At 35.6% G+C, this 13,382-nt stretch overlaps 1 protein-coding gene across 3 annotated transcripts in view; it reads left to right on the top strand.

Annotated features, from left to right (window-relative positions):
- Positions 1 to 13,382, top strand: part of LOC129756785 (uncharacterized) — a 252,514-nt gene that overhangs the window by 136,555 nt on the left and 102,577 nt on the right. The gene's annotated exons all lie outside the window — the stretch shown is intronic.

Below are 13,382 nucleotides of genomic sequence, written 5' to 3'. Positions count from 1 at the left end.
ACAGTCCAGACGTCAGGGTTCAGAGTCCGGAATCTAGAGCCCAAAGTTGAGAATCCAAAGTTCAAAGTCCGAAGTCCAGAGTCCAGAATACATAGTCCAGATTTCAGATTTCAGATTTCAGAGTGAAAAGTCCAGAGTTCAGAGTTCAGAGTCCAAGGTCCAGAGTTCGTAGCCCAAAGTCCATAGCCCAGAGTCCAAAATTCAGATACCAAAGTTCAGAGTCCAAAGTTGAGAATCCAAAGTACCAAATCCGGAGTCCAGAGTCCAGATTCCAGAATCCAGAGTCCAGAGTTCAGAGTTCAGAGTCCAAAGTCCAGAGTCCAAAGTTGAGAATTCTAAGTTCAAAGTCCGAAGTCCAGACTCCAGAGCCCAGAGTCCAAAGTCCAGAGTCCAGAATCCAAAATCCAGAGTCCAGAGTCCAGAATTCTGAGTACAGAGTCCTGAATCCGAGTCAAAAGTCTAGAGTTCGTAACTCGAAGTCCTTAGCCCAGAGTCCGTTGCCCAAAGTCCAGAGTTAACATTCCAGAGTTCAGTCCCAGAGTCTAGAGTCCAAAATCTGGAGTCTAGACTCCAAAATCTGGAGTCTAGAATCCAGAGTCCATAGTTCAGAATTCCGGGTTCAGAGTCCAGAGTCCAGAATCCAGACTCCAGAGTTCAGAGGCCAGAGTACAGAGTCCAGAGACCAGAGTTTAGAGTCCAAGTCCAGAGTCCATAGTCGTGAGCCCAAAGTTCAAAGTCCGGAGTCCAGAGTCCAGAGTTCATAGTCCAGACTCCAGAGTTCAGAGTCCAGGATCCGAGTCCAAAGTCCAGAGTCCATAGCCCAGAGTCCGTATCCCAGAGTCCAGATTTCAGATTCCAGAGTTCAGTTCCAGAATGTAGAGTCCAAAATCCGGAGTCCAGAGTCCAGAGTCCAGAGTTCAGAGTTCAGAGTCCTGAATCCGAGTCCAAAGTCTAGAGTTCGTAGCCCAGAGTCTTTAGCCCAGAGTCCTTAGCCCAGAGTCCTTAGCCCAGAGTCCTTAGCCCAGAGTCCGTTGCCCAAAGTCCAGAGTTAAGATATCAGAGTTCAGTTCTAGAATGTAGAGTCCAAAATCCGGAGTGGAGAGTCCAGAGTCCATAGCCCAGAGTCCAGAGTTCAGGGTCCAGAGTCCAAAGTCCAGAGTTCAGAATTCAGAGTTCAGAGTCCTGAATCCGAGTCCAAAGTCTAGAGTTCGTAGCCCAGAGTCCTTAGCCCAAAGTCTTTAGCCCAGAGTCCTTAGCCCAGAGTCCAGAGTTAAGATTCTAGAGTTCAGTTCCAGAATGTAGAGTCCAAAATCCGGAGTGGAGAGTCCAGAATCCATAGCCCAGAGTCCAGAGTTCAGGGTCCAGAGTCCAAGGTCCAGAGTTCAGAATTCAGAGTTCAGAGTCCAAAGTCTAGTGAGTGTCCAAAGTCGTGAGCCCAAAGTTCAAAATCCGGAGTCCAGAGTCCACAGTTCAGAGTCCACAGTCCGTAGCCCAGAGTACGTAGCCCAGAGTCCGTAGCTCAGAGTTCAGATTCCATAGTGGGAAGTCCAGAATTCAAAGTTCAGAATCAAAAGACCAAAATCCACATTCCGGAATCGAAAGCCTAAAGCCAAGAGTTCGCAGTACGGGGTTCAGAGTTCAGAGTGCAGAGTCTGGATTTCATAGTCTACAATCCAGAGCCCAGAATTGGAGTTCGGAGTCCGGAATTCGGAGTTGAGAGTTCAAATCACATAGCCGAAGTTCAGAGTTCAGAGATCAAAATCCAGGGTGCAGAGTATAGAATTCAGAGTTCAGATTCCAGAGTGTGGAGTCCAGAGTCCGGAGTTCAAAATTTGAGGTAAGAATCCCGAGTTGGTACTCTTTAGTCCAGAGTCCGAAGTTCGAGGTTCAGAGTTCTGAGTCCAGTGTAAAAAGTTTGTAGTTCAAAGTCCAAAGCATAGAACCCGCAGTTAGGATTCTAATGCCCAGACTCTGATGTCCGGACACTTGAATTCATAGCTCATAGTTCAAAGGCTAGAGTCCAGAATCCAGAATCGGGAGACGGTAAAGTAAAGCTTGAAGCCAGTTCAGAGCGAATTCAGAGTGAAGATGCTGAGCTTAGAGTCTGTAATCTGAAATCTAAAGAGATCAGAGTTAGAGTCTTGAGGAAGTTAAGAGTTCAGAGTCTAGAGTCCGGAATGCAGATGCTGGATTACTGTCCATGCGGCCTTACATCCATTCGAATTGTAGTGTCAACTCGGCTTAACAACCTTCGACCGAATCACCTTCAACCTTATGCCCCATTTCGGTTAATGTTTTACTCGACCAAAAACCCTTCGGCATAATAAGCCATTCTCGTTCGGCACTAAGACTTTTGGTTTTTTTCTTCCCTCTCCATTATGTCTCCTTCTGGATGACTTGAAAGTTGGTATTTAAGGACCAGTATCATCGGGATATTAATTTTGGCTTTTAAATTAGACAAAATACAATTAGTTGATCAAATAAAAAAAAATGTCATCCTCAGTCAAAACAAGAACAGAGCTCTGAAACCGATGCAACTGATGTAAATCATTTCGTGATATATTGAAGAATGATAGAGCAACAAAAAAAAAGCATAATATAAAATTTTACCGTTCTCCCCTAGCTTGGGGAGGGTACCTGCACCTTTGTCGGTTAGAGAGGAGAGAAGGGGAAAGGGCGCCAAAAAAGACCATGAAGATTATCGCACAGCAAGAACGAAACGAAACAAGAAAAAAAGTCGTAGTCAACATCAAATCGACCCCAAAAGATGAGTGAGTGGGTGAACGAAGACACGAATGTGGCATATTTTACATATTGTTTGGGTTGGTTTTTTTTTTCCTTCGCCCTTCTTCTAAGCAAATCTTATGGTGGCTGGCGGCTGATTTGCTTTCATTTCTACGACGTCGTCGCCGTCGATGCTCTGGAAATGTAAATGCAGCGGAGCCTTTTTTTGTGGTGGTTCGCCTTAGTCGACTTCTTAGCTTCTAAGCATCCAAAGAAAGAATCTTCGTGAGAGATGGAAGAGATCAAAGTGTAACTATGTAACCTGTTGTTGATGCTGGAGGTTTTTTGCCAGCATTTGCTCATCTCATTTGGTCGGTTGCAGATTTGTTTGGAGACGTGAAAGGTTGAGGGTGGCAAACCCCCTCCCGAAATGGGGTGCCTATGGGTGCAATTACTGTTCAGAGCTCTGGTATGCCTGGCCAGGCCAGACTCCATCTTCGTGGAGAAGGTCTCACGTGAATGTCGAATTACCTCTCGCTTCCCTAAAACCTTCTTCTAACTTCGCCTGTTTCTGTTTCTGATCTCATGATGATGATGCTGCTGAGATGCTGTGCTATTTCGAGAGATCGAGATGCTTCAACGAACGGTGCCCCAACATTCGACATTCGTTTGTTTGGTTGTGTGTTGCTAATAATATCACAGGCAAAACCCCCTCATTCTTTGGGAGACTTGAACGGGCGACAACGAAAACGAAGCAGCGAACCTGACTTATTATACTTTTATCGCGGTATTTTTTGTTCAGTTTTTTCTACTTCTTGAGACGCGAGATTGGAAAATGTCTTCATGAGTGATGACGCGCCACACGCGTACACACATACAAGTTTTGAGATGTTTGTTTTATTAGAACAACATGCTTTTTATGCCATTTGAACCAGAAAGATTTTGTTTTCTTTATTTCTCAGATTATTTGCTCACATACCTAGCTCTGCTGACAGTAGGATTATTAGCGCTAATTGTGACTCTCCATGGAGCTCGAGAACTCTTTTGTAAAAGGCGTTTGTTAGAGCTAATGGTGTTTTGATTCGGTTTGGAATTTCGCAGAACGATGTGTCTGTTGCTGTAAACTGTTCCCCAGAACCGTCCGGTTGTTATGTTCGCAAGTTAGTTATGTCTTTATTAACGTTGAGTTTCTCCATTTCACGGGAACCGATGGGCAATTATATTATTAGATGATACGGATTCTTGATGAAGATAGAAGCAACTTTGTGGCCTTTCTTATAATGAACCAAATTTTTAGTTGATCGGATGAAATTTTTAACTTAAGTACAGAGAACAAAAAAGGTCTTACTAAGTCTCATAAATATTGACTTTAGTTGATTCACCTGTTAATGATTGCAACGAGTTCTGGGCGCACCCAAGATTGACATATCAACCCAAGAACTTCTCGAGTATTATTTCGAACTCTCAAAACCAAATTAGGAGTGCCCTAACTTCACATCCACATGCGGATGGAAAAAGAGAACTGAAAACTACAATTCAGTCTCGACTAAAATACGCTGATCTAAAAATTCTGGCCATGCTAACTTCTGAACTGGATTTATCTTAGCTTGTTCAAAAATGTCAAACCAAGTAAAACTCTTACTCCGGCAACTGTTTTAGTCAATAAAATGCCCTAATCAAACATTACAGCAAAATTGTTTTTTAGTCTTCTCTGATATGAGAGCCATTGGTTATCAAGCGTCTTCCTGTAATATCGCTGTTGCAGATAAAAGGTTAAGGTCAAGTAAGGTTACGACAAGTAAATTAGGTCCAGTCAGGTTAGATTGAATCAGCGCCTCTCTGCAAATCTCGTTCTCATCTTTTCGCAGCGTATGCCCAATCCATCTTCACTTACGTTCGCGAATCTCGATTTCTACCGCCCTTTGATGACACCGGTTATGTTGCCAGGATCCAGTTTCCAGGATTCAGTTGCCAGACCACCAAGCAAGAATGATACTCCGCAGGCAGCGATTCACAAATACAGCGTAGTTCTTTTAGAAATGGGACAGTTACGAATGCGTGTATCTCAAAAGTCATTCGTTTGATCGAAATACTTTCTATGAAGGAAATGAAGGTAATTTTATGATAATTCATAAAAGAAATTGAAAAAAATTATTTATCGTTTTTGGATAGAAAAATTTCTACTGTATTCTTGGTATCTCCCATTGGCTGGCGCACACTTTTTTCAGTCATGAAATTGATCAGTTTTTCCAACTTTTATTTCGTCTCATCTGTTTTCTAGGTGGCAGCATCCTCCTCCTTCAATTTCTGCTACTTTTCGGTTCAATACTTCTCTTTTGAAAGAAACTGAGGGCAATTAAGTGGATTCAGCTGTCTCGAGATTAACAAAACTTGATTATTTTTAAACCACTTAAAAGTGTTTTAAATGGAATTTCTGCTGGTAAAACCAGATATTAACGAAGTAAAACAATTATGAGATTAATATCAAAGTATAATCGATTAGTATAGATCATACATACAGGGTACATACAAGATTATTTTTTAAGGCTTTAAAAACAGCAAAAACCAAAGTTTTCGTTTTGAAAATTGTTGTTTTTTCTCCACAGAGACAGAATCTTTGCAAATCATTATATTTTATACAAAAAAACCAGCAAATACTTACTTTAATATGCAAGGAACCTTACCACGAGCAGACATGTTATGGGATTCAAACGCTGGAATTTGTTTGACAAAGGGTTTTTCATAAGTTTTGTCGTCTTATCTGTCCCTTAGCCTCAATACCAGCTGTACACCTTACGAGCTCTGGAATTAGCAAAAAAAATTTTTTTTTTGAGGTTAGGTTTGCATGACTCCTAACGAAGCAACACTTTCAGTTTATCGGAGAAAAAATTTGCTGGATATTTCAGCAATCTAGTTTTTTGCTTATAATTAATGAAAAATTCTGGTATGAGCCTTGACTTTCCTGATGAACCTTAACCGTAATTGCCGATCATGTGCTTCACCACAATGCATTGAACTTTGTGGACATTTTTGACAGTGTTTGCATACTTTTCCACCACTCACACACGGTAATTCTTTGAATAATCAACGGTTTTGTCAGCTATCAATTTGATAATGACGGTTTTTGAAGGAAACTGTGCAAGATATTTTTTTTTCTTTTTCTCTTGCATCGTAGATATCTCAAAAACGGGGATATTAAATATTTTGAAAAAAAAAATAGGTTGGTTCGTAATTCTTATAGGCAACAAAACGCTGTCAAAATTTTCAATGTCCGATTACTAGTAAACGAGCTATTAGCAAAAGAAAGTGTCCCATTTCTAAAAGAACTAAGCTTTACTCGCAGTTTCGCGTTGTCCCCGCATATGTGCACCAAGTTTCACACCCGTACAACAATACGGATTTGACGTTTGAGTTGAAGATTCGGATTTTTGTTCGTAGAGATATCTGGCGTGACCACAAGATGTTTCGGAGACTCGCAAACGCAAATCAGGTCTTTCTCATCCGGGTTTCGTTGTCTTTCTTGGTACCACCATCAAGCGTTATCTGGCTACCAAGATACTGGAAGCACTCCACTTTCTTAACTTGTTGCCTAGCTACCACGAAATTGGAAGGATTTACTGTGATGACTTCCCTCGACTTGGTCTTTCCGACATTGATTTTGAGGCCTGCTGCCATGGAGGCTCAAGATTTTCTGTGGCGTTTGTCGTTAAATTTGAAAATGTAAAACTCGATGCTTTTCGGATGAACTATACCCACCTCTACCTTTTTACAAAGATAGCTGTGAATAATGTACGCACAACTTTAAAATATGTGTCGGATAGGAGAAAACCTTTTATGTGGGAAATTTTAGTAAATTTTAATTTTACACTTTTCTAATCAGTCTTAATTGACGGATTTCATGCCAAATCGACACGAAGTTGGCATGGCCTTCTCAGAATTCAATGAAACTTTGTGGGCTTAAAGATCCTGCCTAGTAAAGTGACAAAAATGACAAAAATGACAAAAATGACAAAAATGACAAAAATGACAAAAATGACAAAAATGACAAAAATGACAAAAATGACAAAAATGACAAAAATGACAAAAATGACAAAAATGACAAAAATGACAAAAATGACAAAAATGACAAAAATGACAAAAATGACAAAAATGACAAAAATGACAAAAATGACAAAAATGACAAAAATGACAAAAATGACAAAAATGACAAAAATGACAAAAATGACAAAAATGACAAAAATGACAAAAATGACAAAAATGACAAAAATGACAAAAATGACAAAAATGACAAAAATGACAAAAATGACAAAAATGACAAAAATGACAAAAATGACAAAAATGACAAAAATGACAAAAATGACAAAAATGACAAAAATGACAAAAATGACAAAAATGACAAAAATGACAAAAATGACAAAAATGACAAAAATGACAAAAATGACAAAAATGACAAAAATGACAAAAATGACAAAAATGACAAAAATGACAAAAATGACAAAAATGACAAAAATGACAAAAATGACAAAAATAACAAAAATGACAAAAATGACAAAAATGACAAAAATGACAAAAATGACAAAAATGACAAAAATGACAAAAATGACAAAAATGACAAAAATGACAAAAATGACAAAAATGACAAAAATGACAAAAATGACAAAAATGACAAAAATGACAAAAATGACAAAAATGACAAAAATGACAAAAATGACAAAAATGACAAAAATGACAAAAATGACAAAAATGACAAAAATGACAAAAATGACAAAAATGACAAAAATGACAAAAATGACAAAAATGACAAAAATGACAAAAATGACAAAAATGACAAAAATGACAAAAATGACAAAAATGACAAAAATGACAAAAATGACAAAAATGACAAAAATGACAAAAATGACAAAAATGACAAAAATGACAAAAATGACAAAAATGACAAAAATGACAAAAATGACAAAAATGACAAAAATGACAAAAATGACAAAAATGACAAAAATGACAAAAATGACAAAAATGACAAAAATGACAAAAATGACAAAAATGACAAAAATGACAAAAATGACAAAAATGACAAAAATGACAAAAATGACAAAAATGACAAAAATGACAAAAATGACAAAAATGACAAAAATGACAAAAATGACAAAAATGACAAAAATGACAAAAATGACAAAAATGACAAAAATGACAAAAATGACAAAAATGACAAAAATGACAAAAATGACAAAAATGACAAAAATGACAAAATTGACGAAGATGACGAAGATGACAAAAATGACAAAAATGAAAAAAAATGACAAAAATAACAAAAATGAAAAAAATGACAAAAAAAGACAAAAATTACAAAAATTACAAAAATGACAAAATTGGCAAAAATGACAAAAATGACAAATGACAAAATTGTCATAATTGAATTGACAAAATTGACAATATTTACAAATATGACTGAAAGTTCAAAATTCACAAAATTCACAGAATTGTCAAAATTTAAAGAAAATGACAAAAATGACAAAAATTACAAAAAGTACAAAATGTGACAAAAATGACAGATATGACAAAAAATACAAAAATTGCAAAAATGACAACAATAACAAAAATGACAAAAATGTCAAAATTGACATAAATAACAAAAGTGGCAAAAAGGACAAAAAGGACAGAAAGGATAAAATGGACAAAAAGGACAAAAAGGACAAAAAGGACAAAAAGGACAAAAAGGACAAAAAGGACAAAAAGGACAAAAAGGACAAAAAGGACAAAAAGGCATAAATGACATAAATGACAAATTATATAAATGACATAAATGATAAAAATGACATAATTGACAAAATTGACAAAATTGACAAAATTGACAAAATTGACAAAATTGACAAAATTGACAAAATTGACAAAATTGACAAAATTGACAAAATTGACAAAATTGACAAAATTGACAAAATTGGCAAAATTGACTAAATTGACAAAAATGATAAAATTTACAATTATGACAGAATGTTCAAATTCACAAAATTGTTAAAATTGAAAATATTGATAAAAATTTCAAAAATTGATAAAAATAACAAAAATTACAAAAAATTACAAAAATTACAGTAGTTTTTAAAGAAGACTTCGCTATCTTCTGTTATTTTTATCGTAAAATTAAAAAAAATGTAAAATAGCTTAACTCTGTTTAAGGGGATTTTGGGGAGGTTGGATAGGTCATCAAACGATCGAAAGACTGATATACAATGGATTGTGGGTTCAAGCCAGCCGGAGTATCTCAGCAAATTTGGAATCATGAGAAGGATACGTTTGTACCTTTTCAGAATTCTTGATTTGATGCGAACAGTTGGAAGTGAGTTTGGTGAGTCAAACCTATCCCAAACCAGTGGTAACGGACCCCTCGTTTGCGCTGCAAACATTGTTGGTGAGTTAAGCATGGATAATATTTGATTGTGCGATCGAGACTTCCCGTACCGCCTCGGGTCGAAAGACCTATCAGCCACTGGTGGGTTCTCATACATACATACATACATACATACATAAAGATCCTGCCTAGTAAAGCAACTTGGCATACTTAGTTTTCTCACAAATTATCTGGACTAACATTTGAAACGGGCCAGACTTTTCAGGTAAAAATTTAATAAATATGAAAAATGATTTAATTCTAGAAAAAAAAATTGTTTTTTTAAATCCTACAGTGAGAGTAATGCATTTCCAAAACTAAAACTCAATTTCCCAATTAATGTCATCTCTGAATTTGATGATTTTTTTTCTAAGTCGGATAATAATTAGAGGCCTGCAAGTCGTCCATACATTGCAACTTGTGCATATTTAAGGGAAACAAATTCTCCTAACTTAAATTTTGCATGATTTTTGAAAATCATGTAATTTACTTTTCAGTGTAGGTTTCCAACCTTTAATTTTAAAACTATTGCGTTGAAATGATTGAACGGATTTCGAAGAAATGAAAGCTTCGCTTGTAATAATTGATGGTAAAAGTAATTGGAAATCCAGCACTGGAAAAATGCAAACTAAAAAGTTAAAGTCTATTTAAACAAAAAAATGGCCATCTCAAAATTCGAATTTTTTTTTGTTTTTGGTGGTGGTAAATAATGTGGTTTACAACTCTTCTGAACATTGCAAAGTGAGCACTCTTAGGGTTAAAAAGATTCTATAACAAAAACTTGTTCATGTTTTTTTTATATAAAAAACGAAAAACAAATGTTTTGGGTGTATTATGATAAAATTCTATTAGAAGCACTACCCGTCTTAGAAAAAAATTTCATCATATTTTTGAGATGGCGTTTTTTTAAGAAGTTGAGTTTTACTTCTTAAAATACATTTTTCTCAGTTTCTCAGCGTAGGGTTTTAAAAAAAAATTTTCAAGATTTTTTCTCAAAATTTAACCATTTTTCTTAAACTCTCCTGTAGACCACATTTGTGTAGCAATTTTTCAGAACTAAAAATTTTCATAAAAAATTGGCCATAAAAGCTTGACCATTTTCAAATGATAGTCTAGATCTTTTTTGGGAAAACTACACGGAAAATAATAAAAAGGTAAAATTAACTGAGATAAAAAGGTGAATGTTTGTGAAATCCAAAAAGGTAACTTTTACCTCACCGAGGTGAAACTAGCCTCACAACAAGGTAAAGTTTATCTGAATCAAGCATACCAAGAAGGTAGAATTCACCTAGAAAAAAAGGTAAATCCAAAAAAAGGTACTTTATACCTTTTCGAGGTAAAGCTTACCTCGTAGCGAGGTGAAGTTGATCTGGATTGCGCTGAACAAAATGGTACAATTCACCTCGAAATAAAGGCAACTATTTTCGGAACCCATTTATTGAGGTTATGTTGTTTTTTCTTTCAGAAATAAATAGCAACAGAAAGGTTAGTTTTGCATTAGATTTTATTTTCTGGTGCTAGTTCTCATCATAAAAATATATTACAGATTGGCCTACTGTGCCAATCTGTAGAATGTGCTAATTGTAGGAGGATTCAGCGGCCATGGTGGACACGGAAGGACACGGAAAAGGCAGCGTTGATGTCCGGGAGGATTCAAAAGTGTTTTCAACCGACAAACCGGAACATTCAAGAAAAAAAACGGATCTTCGGAAGGAAGAACATTATTGAAACTCAGATTCCCAAAACATTAATCACATAGTTAATGAAAATGTCTTTCTTAAATAATTTTCAATAAATTTGTATCATTTAATTTGGAGACTAACCAGAACAGCGAAAAAAAACCCTTTTAGACAGTGAATGGAAAACCGGTAGAATGTACCTTTTTGCTCAGTCAATCCCAAAAAGGTAAAATTTACTTTTTTATAGGTGAAAAAAATGGTACAATTCACCTTTTTGCTAGGTGAGAAATGGTAGAAGAAAAGGGGTGAAAAAAAAATTACCCCAGTTACTCGGAAAATTTTACCTTCTGATTATTCTCCGTGTAAATATGCCATGTGCTTTAATAACGTAAGGACTATACACACAATATTTCATTGAATTCAGGAGAGGTTATGTCAGGTACTGTGTCGAGTTGGTGCGAAATTGTTTCTTGCTTTGGCGTTTTTTGAATTTTTGATTTTGAAAATTTTAACTTAACAAAAATGTTTTGAATTTGATGCTTTGGAAAATAACAAAGATTGCTTTAAATTTCTTTAAGAGTATTAAACCAAACAGGGTTCTCAAAAGTCAAAATAACTCACTGTTTGGAATAGTTTTATAATTTAATAAAAACTTCAATTTATTTTTTTTTTAGTTTTGCCAAGACAGTTTCAGTTTGGATTTTTATTTTTTGTCAAAACTGAACCGAAAAACAAGAGCTGATAAAACGAAACCAATTGAACATTTGGATTTAACGCACTCAAATGACGGTTTACAATTTTTACGATTGTCGTTGTTAATGCTGTTTTTTTTTATTTTATTTTCACCGAGTTAACCAAAGATTTTAAGTACAAAATCAACGTTATATACGATGCAACTCGACCAATGTTCTCGTGATTTTAACAAATTTGGGACACAATGAAATTTTGGATTTTGGATTTAGAATGATAGTATTTAAATCCTCTTACTCTCTCGAAATGGAAAGATATATCTTATATCTTTAACGATCTTTCAATGGTATTAAGAACTTTATTTTGTCCATGCGAAGGCTGACTTTCACTACAACTATGCTTAAGTGTGAAGAACATATGCAATTTGTTGACAAGATTTTTTTCGTTAGTCGTTTGTGTATCAAAAATACAACAATCCATCAGAATATTTCGAGTTTATATTTTTTATTTGACAAAAGAACAGGGATTTTAAAATTTTAATAGCAATCACGTATAGGTATGTACTTTATTTCGTCGTGTACTGTTTATAAATGTTTTCAGAAAATTACGAAAAATTAGAGGGCAAATGATTGAGATGATGGGAAAATTAAGGAGTAAATAGATGAAGTAAATTTATATCTTTTCTAGTGTAAGCTTTTCCTATTGTTGACAAACATGCTTGAACTTATACCAATCTTCCATGTCGTTACAACACTCAACACGTGAGCATCTGATTATCTCGAAGAAAAAAAAAATGGCACGACATTTAAGTCATCTTACCACAGTACATATTCCCAACAAAATCGCAACATAGAAAGGGCAGCGCAGATCGAGAGAAAAAAAATAAGCATAACATCTGATGCAGCCAAAGCATCACGGATGACGATGATTGATTCAAATCATCTGTCAACTCGGGTCCAATTCCCAGCCAATTATTCAGCATCTCTGGGGGACCAACTTTGCAATCCATTGAAAATGGTGATTGCCCAAATGGGCACACAAATGGTGTCACCCTTTTGGATGGAAACAGTTTTTTTTGCTCCTCTTCTATCTTTCAAAGTGACGAAAACCGAAGCACACAATCTTGTTATTTTGTTGGAGGAGGTGTTAATTTTTTTACGGGACAATTTATCAGTAAAAATTGAGGAAAACTAAATTTTTAAAAATTTAATTTTCTTAAAAAAAAGATTATTTAAATAAGAATTTTGTATCACAGTTTTGAACTCAAAATCGAATACGAACTTTCTTTCTGAAATTGAAATATGAATCTTAACTCTAAGTCTGAATTCTGAATTCGAAATCTTAATCTAAAACCTGAATCTTGATTATAAATCTGAATTCTGAGTCTTAATCTGAAGTCTAAAATTACAATACAAATTATGGATCGAGACTTCAAATCTGAATTCTCGATCTCGAATCTAAATCCGATCAAATGACTTCGAATTCTTTGAACACCAAGATGCCTCTCAAATCAATCAATTTTCTTGATTGAACTGCTCTCGGGTCTTAAAAAGTTGCTCCCAAACTGCTTGACTCCAATTGCAACTCCCAAAACACAAAACCACAACAGAGAGCCTCCGAAGCCATCGAGAGCGTACAAACTGAGGCTTAACTTTTCTAGCTTCTATTTTTAAACGGGCTCTCGCGCCATTTTTCTCACCGCACCTGAAGAACTAAGTCAGTCAGTCAGTCAAACTTAAGTCCGGCAATTCGTCAGAAAAGCTGAGAGAGGGAGCTTTAGAGAAAATTTTCAACTCAACCGAAAACTTTGAGGTTTTCTTTATGGACTCCACCATCATCAGTACGTATACCTACCCAATGTGGCTTAGAGACTTAGACTTTACTCCAACTCCCCATAAATGGAAGAG

This window comes from Uranotaenia lowii, chromosome 1, assembly GCF_029784155.1.
Source record: "Uranotaenia lowii strain MFRU-FL chromosome 1, ASM2978415v1, whole genome shotgun sequence".
In the NCBI taxonomy this organism is placed as follows: domain Eukaryota; kingdom Metazoa; phylum Arthropoda; class Insecta; order Diptera; family Culicidae; genus Uranotaenia; species Uranotaenia lowii.
The sequence above is the reverse complement of the archived record's forward strand: the minus strand, read 5'-3'. Positions and strand labels throughout refer to the sequence as shown.